The sequence below is a fragment of the Rhipicephalus sanguineus genome, chromosome 11, assembly GCF_013339695.2.
Source record: "Rhipicephalus sanguineus isolate Rsan-2018 chromosome 11, BIME_Rsan_1.4, whole genome shotgun sequence".
NCBI lineage: Eukaryota > Metazoa > Arthropoda > Arachnida > Ixodida > Ixodidae > Rhipicephalus > Rhipicephalus sanguineus.
In genome coordinates, this window is record NC_051186.1 from 64799795 (window position 1) to 64814060 (window position 14266).

The 14266-nt window shown below is 44.2% G+C and overlaps 1 long non-coding RNA gene across 1 annotated transcript; it reads right to left on the reverse strand.

Annotated features, from left to right (window-relative positions):
- LOC119373354 (uncharacterized) lies at positions 1–12424 on the reverse strand. Its single transcript, XR_005179836.2, has 5 exons — positions 12266–12424; positions 11535–11619; positions 8656–8742; positions 3081–3185; positions 1–148 (listed from the first exon to the last, which is right to left on the reverse strand). It is a non-coding gene; the product is annotated as an uncharacterized LOC119373354 (long non-coding RNA).
- Positions 12425–14266: the final 1842 nt, after the last annotated feature.

Below are 14266 nucleotides of genomic sequence, written 5' to 3' on the forward strand. Positions count from 1 at the left end.
CCTCAAAAAGCTTTTTATTGGCTAGATGTCACTTATCGCATGATTTCATACAAAAGGGCTTTTGTAATATTTCTGAAAATTTTTTATGTGACTCATCATGAAACAAATCCAAGGTTCACCTGAAGCTTCTATCTGCCCGGAGTACGGACTGAAAACAAGAAACAGAGCACAAAAGTTTGTATTAACATGATTAAAAACAATAAAAAGAAAAGTTTTTAACCACGTAAACATTCACAGCTACATGCCTACATGCCGCACTTGCCTTAGGAATCAGCGATTCATGATAAGTTTGTGCACTTTGTAATTGTTGGTGTTGTACGTCACAAAACCACGATACTATTATGAGGGACGCCGTGTAGTGGAAGGCTCCGGAAATTTCCACCTTCCGGGTTTCTTTAAGTTCACCTAAATCAAAGCAAACGGGCCTCAAGCATTTCCACCTCCATCGAAAATGCGGCCGCCATTGCTGGGGCTCGATCCCACGGCCTTCGGGTCAGCAGTCGAGCACCATAACCACAAAACCTCCGTGGCGATTGTGCGCGTTGTGTAGATCTGCTTGAAAAATATTTGTTACTGTGATGTCAAATTTTCAATAAACACTGCGGCGCAACTAGCACAGCGGTTAATCCCTGTGCACAGTTTTACATTGAAACAAACATAATTTAATTTTGTGTTTTCTGGTTCTCCTATATTCATGCTTGTGCGCCATACTCCTTTAATACTATTACTGTGTCATGCGTGACTTGAATTGTGAAATACTCTACAAGGTTGCCCAGTTATGGAGGCTTGCTGGGAGAATAGTAGGGGGCAATTTCACTAAGGAACCCGTTTTTCCGATGGTAAATCCCAATGATAGGTTTCGGAAAAACTCTATTTACTCTACAACTCGGGCTAGCTCGTCATACACGGTGGTACATCGCACAAAATACACTGAGAAATGTCACTGTCAAGCAGCTGGAGACTTTTCAGCACTCGTATAGCCTTTTCTTCACAAATAGTTTACTGTAGCACAACAGTGAATTAACAGGGCGAACAAGTAAATGTAAGGTGTTTAATCGAGGCATGACCGCTTGACTACCATGCACATATGGGCAGGAGGCAGTGGGCGAGATCACTGGCCTTCATAGGTCGGCAAATTCACTCATGAGTCGACTCCCTCGGGCTCACTCAGACTCAGATCGATCCGTTAGTCTGAGCCCGGGTGAGCCCGGGTGACTAATATTTCGGTGACTCTGAGTGAGTCGGGTTTAGGAAAATTTCCATGACGCTCAGTATGAGTAACCTCTAAGTGGAAAACGCCTTCACTGAGTCACAGTGAGTGAACTCGTTTTTTGCCAACTTATGCTGGCCTTTAAGAAGTGAGCTGTATAGCATACACCCGAATGATGCGTCAGCGCAGACGTACTGACAGGCAATACTAATACGACAATGTGCGTGTACCAGCCATTTCCCTTTTCTGGTGTGGTATGTGCGGCGCAGTTCTCTCTGACATAATTGCGCTTAGAGTAGCCACATCCCCTTCATTCTTAGTTGTTTATAACCAACCAATAAATGGCCATTTGTCTCATATATGGTCTGTTTAAATATACCATCCGGTTCTCGTAGCGTTTACATGAGGATTATCTCCGTTCAAGAGGAAAACGTTCCCAAACATAAAGTAAAAACTGCACGAAATCTATCCAGGTAGTTCATGCATAATATGTGGCCATTATATGTAAGTCAATGTGAGTAGTTCTGTTGTTGTGGGGAGGTACGTGCGGGAACGGGGATGGATATGTAAAATACTGATTATTGCAGTAACTCTTAGTTGTCATATTTGTACGCGTTACAGAAAATAAGTAACCGATTACAATTAAAATTATTCATTTAATGTAGAATTGTTACCACTGGTCAATTAACGCCCCAGAAAAGTAATTCAGCGATTACAGAAGTTCAATCGATTACGTTTCCTTTACTTTCCTTCACTGTTTTACTGTCGTTACACATTAAACACAAGTTTATTCAAACTCCAAGAAGCTACTGTGACTTGCAAGGCAGAGGGAACGCTGGAGGTTTGCGCGAAGGCTGTGAAGCTTACTGTGGATTCTGTAATATAGTATTACTCGTTGTTATCCTCCCCGTTTCTTCGTTAAGAGGTCAGCTGCTACACTAAACACTCTCTCAATGCATGCGCTGGAGGGAAGGATGGTATTATAACGTAAAAACACCTTGCGCACCAGTACGTAGTTGCAGAATGCTTCGATGCTAGTATCCATGTCCTCTATGAAGCGTCGCTCTTTGCTTTTGCTAGCGCTCGGGTAACGCGTTACAGGTAAGGCCAATGGAAAGGTGTGAAATAATCTCTGTGGGGACCCCCTGCCTGACAGGACGGGGAGTCCCTACAGAGCGGTCGCGTATTTTATGGCAAGAGAACTGCCGCAGAAGACTGGTTACAACATTATTTCGGAAACAGTAATTGATTACCGGAATCAATAACAAGAAAATGCAATTGATTGAACGCAATCGATTACTTGTAACGCATTACGTACAACTCTGTTTGTTTGCGGTTGTGATGACATAAACGCCTCCGGTGAATCCCAAACCTCCTTCACAGTTTGTGCGTGCGTGTATGCGTGTGCTTGCATGCGTGTGTGTGCGCATGTGTAAGTGTGCGTGCGTGCGTGTGTGTGCGGTGCTTAGGTACTGTCGGCGTCAAGTGAAACCCGAACAGCGGCAAGCATTCTCAGTGTTATAGAGCGAGCCCTCCAGTCATCATTATTGACCGGCGCGGGCATCCGGTTCTTCAGCATGGCGCATATATGCGCTCCCGTCCATGGTGATAACTGGACGACATGCACTATAGAACTGCGAATGCTTGCCGCTGTTCGGGCTTCACTTGACGCCGACAGTACACCCATTAACATACTCAACAAGTGTTAGCTCGTAATGGCAATATCTCCTGGATTGGCCCATATTGTCTGGGCTTCTCTCAGAGTTTGTTTTAATAAGTTAACTTACCACGCAGAAATATACTTTGGCTGACGAGTATGAAACAGTTGTTTAATTGTTTAAATTCATACGCGAAGGCCAGATACACTCACCACAAAAGCACAATGCATAGGGGCCTGCGTTATGGCAGGTGAGAATGTTAGGAAAACCATCACAATTTTCTTTGAAGTTCATGAGACATGTTTGTCTTGGTGGAGCTGCAGAAAAAAAATATGTAATGGTAATGGAAAAAGTTTCGAGTACTTTTTAAATAGCGTGAACTATGGATGAAAGCGAAACAGAACTACGAGCACATGCATTTGTGCAGCAATTTGCAAAATTTGCACCTTTGGAGCAAGCGCATCACCTAGGCGGCTTACGTAAATAACGGATGTTTAGGCGTGTGGCCGCTGGACCGAGAAGTAAAACTGAGACATTTCTTGAAGCCATGACCTGTTACAAACGCTATTTATCAGATGGCGGTGGCGCAAGAAATGAAGAGATCGAATGACGGATAAATAGATGGGAAGGGAAGCTAATTTACTGCAGCAACTTAGTGATTGGGTATACTACAGACGAATAACCTTTACACGTTCAGATCTGAAAATTTGTCAGCGCATTCTAAAAAAATGTACCTACTAGGAAATCATATTTTACAGAGTGGAACGCACCATTAATCCAATGGTGACCTTACATATAGAAAATTGCTTTTCATTATGTCAAGTTAAATGACCGGCCAGTGGTCGTGTTCCTAGTTTTTGTCGAATGAAAGTAGGAGGACGCATGAGCTTCGCCTCAAGAATAGAACGCGATAACGTAAATGGGCCCCGTTGGCATCGCCTTCTTAGTCGGTAGCCTCGCTTTGCTTCTTGGTGGACACTTCAACTGTGTCGGAAGGGAAGGAACATCTGTACGCGCAAAAATTATTTATTCAACCTTCTCCCACAGTGCCTACTGCAAGTAAAGTGCCCAGTACGCCATAATTCCTGCTTTTGCGAATCAGCGAAAGACCTACAACGCATCCGTTAGGCAACACGTGAAGCTACGTAGCTGCTAATTTGATGTTTTTGCTGCTGCTGTCGATGGTTACATACGTCATAGTACTTTGTAATGGGTGGGCCTTTAAGCCACACACTCGTTGCGCAAGTCAGATTTTTTGTGCATGGCCCGATTTTACGCTTCTACCACGCAACATTACATGCGTTAAGGAGACTCCTCGCATACATGACACTCTTAGAGGTTTTTTTTTTAGAAAGTTCTGAGCAGTGACGTAGTTCTGCCGTAGAACACCTGCTTGCCACGTAGAAGGGATGGGTTCGATACCTAATCCAAACCAGTGTTCTTTTGTATTCATTTATTTGCATCTATCTCAAATTTTCGCTTAAGCAGAACGCCGATTTTTCGCTCACATCCAACGATATCAACGCTGACACCGACAGCAATGCCTACACTGGAATTTCTGTGAAACGAGGTCTATAACTTTGTCAATTTATTATATACACAAGTATTGTAATATTTATTTCTTTGCGCTGTAAAACAGTTTAACCGCAAGGGCGAATCAATGAATGCGATAGCAACAAATTTTAATGTTAAATGAAGTGAGGCTGGCGGCTAATTCTTTTGGATTCGAGGCTGCCATGCGCAGCATGGAACTCAACAACCAACTCCTGGCAGTCCAGAGGGCCCGGGACATCGCCGAGAGGCTCCAGCTTCCGGCACCTTCCTGGGTGAAGCCACCTGGCTGAGCTAGCGGGATCTCCAGTCGCGTTCAGCTTCTGCCACTTTTGGACCGCAATAAAGTTCTCACTCACTCACTCGATCTCTGTAAAACGATGGTGTAAAAGAATATGGCCGGTCCAGGGAGGCATGCTCTTTCCGCATAGTCTCTTTCTTCTCGTTGAGCGCACAGCACGTAAAAGGGTACACGAGTCGCCTGCTGATGGCTGCCGAGATAGCGCGTGCGTCAGCGATCGCGACCGTGCCCTTCGAATCAAAGTTCAGAGTTGCTGTTAGAGCGACACCCCACCCCCCTCGCGTCTTTTATGCTCGTCCAAGACGGGTGAGGCTTTTCCTCTCTACTTCGACGGCAGGCCGCACGAGCGGGGGGAGGGGGGGGGGGAAGAGGGGTGTTATCGCGTGCGCCATCCAAGGGACAGAGATGGGCCGGCTCCTCTGATCTCTGCTTCAGCCGCGTTCGCCGCCCGCTTTTACCCGCAGTAGAACATACGATGCGCGGGGGATGCTATCAATTTGGACTTTATCTGGGATAAGACGGCGACGGCGACAGAAAAAACCCACCGAGAGTGTCCATATAATTGATATCGCCAATTGTGAGACCTGTCAAAAATTCAATTTAATGATATTATTATATAACTGCAGAGCATAATGAAGGACAAAGAGCAGCATCAAAGAAATCGACGTTTTTCGGTTCTGGCGCAATCTAGATGATCTTGTCCAAGCTTGGGCACAGTATAAATACGCGGTAGGCATGTTTTAGTGTGATTTTGCACAAGAGAGCACAACCCTTTCTTCACGCTCAACCCTTTCTTCGGTACACCCCTAAACGAAGCTTGCTAATCACGTAGTTCTCATCAGAAAAAAAGTTATGGCGGCATTTGGTACTTGTGCTTTCATTAAAGTACTACTACTACTACTATTACTACTACTACTACTACTACTACTACTACTACTACTACTACTACTACTACTACTACTACTACTACTACTACTACTAAACCACGATATGATTACGAGGGACTCCGTAGTGGAGGACAGCGGAAAGTTCGACCACCTGGGGTTCTTCAGCGTGCACCTAAGTACACGGGATACACTCGTGTACTAGAAACAGCTGTTGGATGAAACAGCCGCTCTTTTTTTATTGTAAAAGCAATGCACTGGCCGTCCTAAATTGTCCACGTGTACGTGTCGTAATACTAGCACGCAGAGATTAGTTGCATTGTCGTTCCTTTTGGCGCACAAGCGTACATTTCATGTTTGCCAAATCGGCGTCGTGCAGTGTACCCATACCAATAGCGTCTCGTAGAAGCAAAACGGAGAATAAAACAAAAAAAAAACGATGGGATGAAGCGTCGCAGAAAAGGTGCTAGAAAGCCAGCATGAGTAGCCGCAGATGAACACTACTTTAAATACCATGTTGACGGGTCGCGCATGGAAACACGAACACGTCTCAATCAATGACCCTGAACAATTGTTTTCCTAAAGCTGCCAATTCAGGGTATCGGGTCAACCTCTTTGTATGGTGCGCTATCACAAGAACGTCTTGCATGGAAAGGAAAAGGAGCTTCGCTGCCTTCGCCGAGGAACAATTGTCTCTCCTTCTTTGTGATTTGATCATTTGTTTTGACCTCCTGTGGCAGTGTCGAGATGCGCGCTAGTTGGTGCACGCTCATTTTTACAGCGCAAAAAAGACAGGACAAAAGAGATAAGCTACAAGACAAGCGAAAGAAGTCAGCAGCGCCGGATTAGTAAAGTTGAGATTGCCTCTACCTTACTAATCTGGGCACGTGTGCTTTCTGTGTGATCGTGTGCGGCATCTACGATCAACTTGGTCCATGCGACCATAAGCCGAGGGACCTCTCTCGAAAGTCTGTACCTGAAAAAATAGGTCTGGAGAGTTCAATGTCCACCACACAAAGAAACACATAGACGTCAGCTTCGCGTACGAATTTCGACGCTTGGAAAAGCATGCACTCCAAAGTGCATGAACACTTTCTTCACTTTGGTGGAAGGAAACGAATATTAATTCTCTGGAAATGCTGAACTTGTGCGCTTTGCGTGTCCATGCACCCGATTTCGCCCATGACTATGGGAGCCGCCTGGAGGTCGCTCTAGACCCGCAACCGAACGGCGGGTGTTGCTCTTTATTCCAAGCCTGGCTCGCGGGGATCCCGGCTGACCTGACAAATATGGTGGAAAACGAGGGTAACGTGTGCGCCACGCGACTAACGATTAGTGTGCTCGCGTTAGTACTGTACGTGTATTCCCAAGCAGGTACCGATGATGCAGTGAATGTTGTGTGCTACGCTTTGCCGACCAGCTACCCAGAGGGTATCTTTGTGATATTTGGGGATTTTAAAAATGACATTGCTTGGCGCCCCGAATTTGTTCGCCCGATGGAAGACAGGTGTGGTGTGCATCTGGCAAGCCGTTCGGACGTTATTACTACCTCCTGTAGAACCTGCCGTGAAATCTTTGATAAATCTAGATGCTAAATTGCAGCCGTGTGTCCAACTGATTTACAGAACAAAAGACCGGCGGCTCTGCTCGATGGCCCAATATGCTGCACTCCAGACAAAAGTATATGTATCGATGAGGCGCTTCCCCAGTTACACAAACGCAAATCGTTTTCAAGCATTCTACGGGAGATGCGCAACGTGATTGCACCCATTCACTTGCACGTCGTCAGCGTTCTCGCACTGAAAGGTCACTAACGTTTTTCTATTGAAGTCAATAAAAAAAACGTACGATAGCTATTATGGAAGCATTCTCAGGTGTACGATTTGCTGAACCGTTTGTTAAAGAAGTTATAATGTTATATTTCCGACAATAGGTGGTTGGCGTTATGTAGAATTCATGCAAGACATTTGTTATCATACCAATTGTTTGAACTACATCAAGCATGTTCGTCGCTGCACATTTTAACACCAGAGCTGTCAAGTCGTGGGTTGAGCCCGGTGCCGCAGACAGAAAACTCGGCGGGTATACGCAACAGAAAGTGTGCATGTGCCGAGAAGAATAGCATAGCGATGCAGAGTATATCATAGCAAGTTAGTGGAAGATGGAAGTGAGGTTAAGGAGTGATTGGAGGACGAGGAGGAAGCAAATGAGGAGGGGAGAGGTTAAAGCATGGCATAGCCTAGCATTGTATATTTCATGCGCCACAGACAGTGAATATGTGCTAAGCAGCTCCTTGGATAAGCATACCTATGCTTAATATAGTATAGCAAAGTGCAGGAAAGGAAAGTGAGGGTGATGAGGAGGGATGTGAACGGGAAGAGGGAGAAAGGAGGAGGGACAGGGCATAGCATGGCATAGCCTTGTATAGTATAGTTCAGCGAGGGGATGAGAAGGAGAAGTGAGCGTGAGGGGGACTGATGTTGACGCTAGGGCGAAGAGGAGGGAAAAGAAGAGGAAAATGAGGCGGTGAGCGAGTAAACCATAGCATAATCTTGCACAGTATAGCATAACAAAATGTGGGAAAGAGATGTGAGGGCGAGGAGCAGTGATGGGATGGTTAGAAGGAGGTGAAGGGGGTTAGAAGGAATATAGAAAGAGATAACTAAAGATGAAACAACGAAGATAAAGAAAGATGAAAGAAAAAAACAAGGAAGAATGAAGGAAGATGAAGAGCGCAATCTGGGTTCGTCAGCTTGTGGCGCTTGATTGCCAGCTACGATGGTTACTCAGATTTCACAGGCGTGGAACTGGCTTTAATTTTCTTTATTTTTACCATTAGCAAGCGAAACCTCAATTGATTGAAAGTTACTAGTAAATATACCTTATCAAGCACTAGGAAAATAAAGCGGTTGGCTTACTTATATATAAGCAAGAAATAAATTTCCTGTAACTTTCTAATAAAACAAATCTTCAAAAAATGTTCGTGACTCTGCAGCTTACAGTTCCTAAATTCTAAGAAATAAAAATCGTAAAAATTGCGGACCGCCTTACCACAATTGCAGGTACAGTTACCACGGTGAACAAAACAACAAAGTGTAAATTCTTCAGGACACCCGAGTGTATGGCTCCTCTCTTCACCTAAGAAAATATCAATTGTCATGACAAGTGATGCAGAAGGCAATTGTGCGTTTATATCTTTAGAAAACTGCGAGACCGCGGAGGCTCTGAAGACATGTATGATTGCGGGAAATAAAAAAAAACATGGTATAATCGTTGAAAATAAAGCGAGCAACTTTGGAGCATTTTTGTGGAGCAAGAGGTTGTCCATTGTCTAAAGAGCTGATCTCGCAACCAACGCACACAGTACACGCCGTCGTACAACTAACACGTGTACATTTATTAACGGATTTTACTTAACGGCGAGCTCGCCAGCGGGATCTTGGAAATAACTACAGTAGCATGAAAATAACCCAATATAAAGCAAATATAACAAACATAAACAAGGTAACACAAAAAGTACCGCGATGGCGGCGTCGCGGGCATTCGACACACTACGGGAGTCCGTGAGACCGAGCCACCGGTAAATCAGCACATACCTTCCGCAAGAGACGAACGCCGACTCACGCAAGACCCCTAAAGTTCGTCAGTTTCCCTGCTCATGGCGCCGTGCAATTTCGCTTCCGCCACTGCCACCACCGAAGGAGCACAGTGCCACCTCTCTCTCGGTGAAGTCAAAGGTAACTACGCTAACTATGACGAGCGGGCGCCATGAGGAGAAAACAGCTTTGAGGGGGGGTATGAGTACCCTCACCATGTATAAGGTCATGTTGAAGAATACCATCTGCAGCATTTCCCCTTGTGAGAGTGAAAAAGCGCTACATATTATCATCTGTTCGGTTACCAGGTTTGGACAATGATTGGCGTTCTTTTCTTTTATGTCATATTTCCCCTAGCGTTCAGAGTCAAAATAACGATGTTTTCTTGGGCATCAAGACTGATCACTGGATTATTTTAAGCTGAACTCCAATAGCGGCACCACTAAATGTCATAAATTGTTTTCATTCAGCGTATCTCAACACATTATTATTAGTTAGGAAGTAACCTGGCAATTATTAAGCTTTTAATAAACTAACTATTACGTTTCACTTTATAAACTTGCCCCTTTGGCTCAAAGTGTGCAAGATCCATTAGGAGAAAATAGCTTAAATATGTGTACCTAGTACTACACCCCAAATCCAGGGTATGCATCAAAAATTTTCATGTATAAGTGGCATTTGCGTTTGAATATCTTAACTGGAAAGGAGATTATCCTGCTTAAGTGTAAGCTAAATTAATTGTTGCGAATTGTTTTAACGCAGGATTGTTTCTCTGTAATGAAGGCACAGAACAATGAGAAAAGTCTGGCAAGAACGCTCTCTTGGATGCCCTATCTGGATTGCGATGAGTGAGCGTCTAAGCAGGACAGTAACACAAATTACTGCTAAGTCAAACGCTTCCCGAACGAAGATGTCGTGCAGCAGAATGTGTCTCTGGTACTTCCCACTAGGTGCACGGCACCATGTAACGGGGCCTGCGCAGGATTTGCGCGAAGTAGCCTGCGTTGTCTCTTGGATTTGAGCAGCAGAGCATCAGCGGGTTCAAGCCGTGTACTGTAGCCCCTACTCGTCACACTTAATTGTGCAAACCCTGAGCAATCTAGCAGCGCTCCTGTAAAGCACGGTATTACTATCCACGCCGCAAGTGTGCGCGAACGCTGAGAAATGCATCATATTCATGATCCTTGCAGCAGGTGGACAGAAGCCTCCAATACGCACTGCAAAGAACAACCGCCAGGGCACTGTGCTGAGGCTGGACAGAACAAGCCCTACAAATCCTTTGCGGTATAGTTTATGAAACACACATGCACATGTAATTATCTGTTGTACATTGAGCGCAATAATGGCTTACGTTATAAGTGGGAAAGAGGTACTGTTGCTGAGTGGCACTACCTGGCTACACAGACCATAGTTCAATTCAAAGGCGCATTATCTCGCAACTGCCATACACTAGGAGAAAACCAGCTTCGAAAACTCGCACTTTTGATGTGCAGAAACAATAAGAGCGCCATGGATATGTAAATGTGAATGCCTGCACTGCAAATACCGGTTCTCTTTCGTGAAAAACAGGAGGCGACTTCGGCCTCTTTGTCTGCAACACAGCACTGCATCATCACTTAAGCTTTTGCCCCATGCTTCATTGTTTCCTCGCTGATGGCATATGGCCCGGCACATTCCTAGATGAACAGTTCGACAAGCTGCACACATTCAGCCCTCACGCCGCGCAGCGCTTTCAAGCGTTAGCATGCAATGTATTTGCTGAAATCTGGCATATAATCAGTGGATGCCCTGGCGTGCTTAGTAAACATATTTTTTCGTCCTACTATAAGCTCCGCTCAGCCTGCGAGGAATCCGTGTCACCAGGAACACATGCCGCTCAGCACTATACACAACTCGCAAAGCGGCCCTAATTTCTTATGTCTGGGCGGCGCTAGCGGCAAACACACAAGCAGCGTCAGAATAAATTTCGGGGAAGTACTTCACCCCTCTCCTTCTTTTTTTGGCCCGGGGGCAATAAACATCTTGTCTCAGATTTGCACCGTCGATCCTCTGAGACAACATTATGAAAATATAACATAAAACAACGTTATTTAAGATGAGTATAAAGCAAGATCAAGCACGTGTGTATTCCCTGCTACACCTAATGAAGCCTTGAATAGGGAGAATGACTCCACAACAAACTTGGTGTCGTGCATATGATAAATTAGAAAGAGCTCGGCAGGAGCGCTTAATACAGCGCTCCAAATATTTGTGATCATGCCACAAATATTATAGTGTGAATATTACAACAATAACTTCATTACAGAAAGCACGCAAACATAGTTGTGTACTTACATTGATTATTCGTATATCCATAGATGGAGGAAATAAAACAAAGCAGGACAGCAGCCCAATATATGCCGGTTGCTCTCATCACAACCTGCGAATACGATTTATGAGAAAAAACAGTAATAGTTGAAACTTCAACTCTATAGGTTTAGCTTCTCTCCTAGTGATATCAAAGGGTTAGTAAAATTCTGAAGCACAGCATGTGAATGCTGATGTGTGTCGTCATTTAACAAGTTCGTACGTGGGCGTTATTTTATGTTAGTACTCGGCCAAGTATCTGCATGTGCAGTATGTAAGAAAGGGAGGGACAGTCCTGCGTGATAACAATAATCCAGCTTTATTTTGCAGCAACTTCCTTCTTGGCCGGACAGAAAGCAGCCATTATTTAACACCCCCTAATCAAACGTTTACACAAATTCAATCTGGGAATTCTATTACACAAGTTCTACTCAAGTTGTATGATCAGCAGGAATTCAAGACTTTTGGCTGTCATTTGGGTGGTACGGTATCGAGAGAGATATATATGATTAAATGAAAGACATGGAGGTGAACCAAAATAATAGCGTCCGGTTTGCTACCCATCGTTAAGGGGAGCGGGAAAGAGAGAGAATTATGGAAAATAAAGATGAGAAGAGAGCAGGCGGGCGAAAAAACAAAAGAAAAGGAAGGTGTAGAGCGTAAGCCCTGTAGCGTATTCAATAGGTCACTGCCACGCAAAAAGTTCAGTAAAGCCTTACTTGATTTCTGACCTGCGGACCTTTCGGGTCGGACTTCTAGCATGAACTGTTCCGACAGGGGCCTGTCGTCAAGGCATGGAAGACAGTGCAGCTTGCAAGCACGGCGGCAGTGAAGAAACGATAGTCCACGTTCTCTGTCGCTGCCCTCGCTACAGCGAGCACAGACTGCCGCCAGCTGCGGCGTTGACCCACCTTGGTGCGTTATAACTTATCATTGCGCTTAATAACAGCGTCTCGTAGTTCTACTTCAGATTTTCAACACATCCACCCATTGATATAATGTATTTTATAGCAAGCTCCTGAACTTTTTTTTTGCTGTGATTTCATGTATCTGGCTAGAAAACTTCCATGATGGTACTTGAAAGCGCAAACCACACATGATACACAAGAAAGGAAAACTAGACAAGACGAGCGCTCTCTTCAAACTAGAAACGTCCTTTTGCATAAAGGCTAATTTTTTTGCAGCGAATATAAAGAAATAATATAAATATGCTTACGTGTAAAAGAGTTTGCTCCGGCGAGGATTTGCTTATCTAAATTTGGATTCAAGTAGAGAAACGCCCACGAAATCGCCTTCCCGGAGACTTTTCTACGCCACTTCTCAATTTATCCTCACAGCGCTGCGCGGGAGAATGCAAATGAAGTTTGAGATGGAAACTTCAATTAGTGTAAGTCTAATATTCATTAGAATACAGCAATAGAGCAATAATGCAAATGTTAGCTCGACAGGCAGCTGCTCAGCACTATCAAAGTCTGTTCTTTTTACCCTAATCATATCGTTCAGCCAAACGCGAAAACCGAGTCGGCATAGCGCAGCTGTTCGCTGAAGTAACCTGCCCCACATGATAAAATGAAAATGAGCGCTAAATATTTCTCGCCCTACACAACGAAATACCATGTCTTCAAATTGTGTTCCCGGCGTTAGGACAGGTGTGATGAATCACCACGTCGCAAACTACTTGAGAAGACTTCGCGGAAATGAATGATTGTTGCCCTTTTGGCATATGCAATTATGGAACTTGGAACAAATCCAGTACCACCACGTACTGATACGTAACGCAATAAGCGAAAAAAAAGAATAGTGAAGCCAGCTTTGTTGCTATTCTTTATTACATGTTTTTACAAGCGGTGCACACAGAGCGTCGCCTGACATAGCGACTGACTTTGGAAATCCTTTGGCTCAATCTCGCGCTTTCTGTGTAAATGAAATATTCTTGAATATATTCAATATCCCGTGGCATTATCGCCAAGGAGCATTTATATATATATATATATATATATATATATATATATATATATATATATATATATATATATATATATATATATATATATATATATTTATTTATAGTACGTAGTTTATGAAGAGTCTGTCTTCGGTTTCCGTAAAATAAAGCGGACAAAGCTATACGCTTCTAAAAAACTGTTTATTTTTTGACGTTTCGATTGGAGACCGATCTTTATCAAGATGAGCTGAACATCGGTCTCCGATTGAAGCGTCGGCAAATAAACAGCTTTTTGTGTGTGTGTGTGTGCGCGTGTGTGTGTGTGTGGCATTATTCCTTCGTAGCAAGCTCGAAATTTATATAAGTATATATACCTGTACCCATACAACTATGTACCCATACAAGAAGTCCGTTATAGCATTTCACCCATAAAAATTTCCGCTCGACGATCGCAATTCATCTCAAAGTTCGCAGGTCAACCCACTGTCTCGTGACCCTGCGCGAGAGGCATGTGTTGCGCGACCACAAGGAGCGTGAGCAGGCGCGAGACACTGCATACTCTAACCCAGTGGCCCGCTGGCTCCATGGTGGAGAAAACGCTTCATACGCTACCCCCTGTTAACGCACTAGCGCTAAAGAGCTCGTTTCACAAAAGCTGCATGTCGGCGTCGTTGATTGTGACTGAATAATCAGCCTTGTCAGTGAGCTAAAATTCTTGATAGATGCCAATAAATAAATATTAGAAAAACTGGGTGGGAATCAGACCCAGGACGTC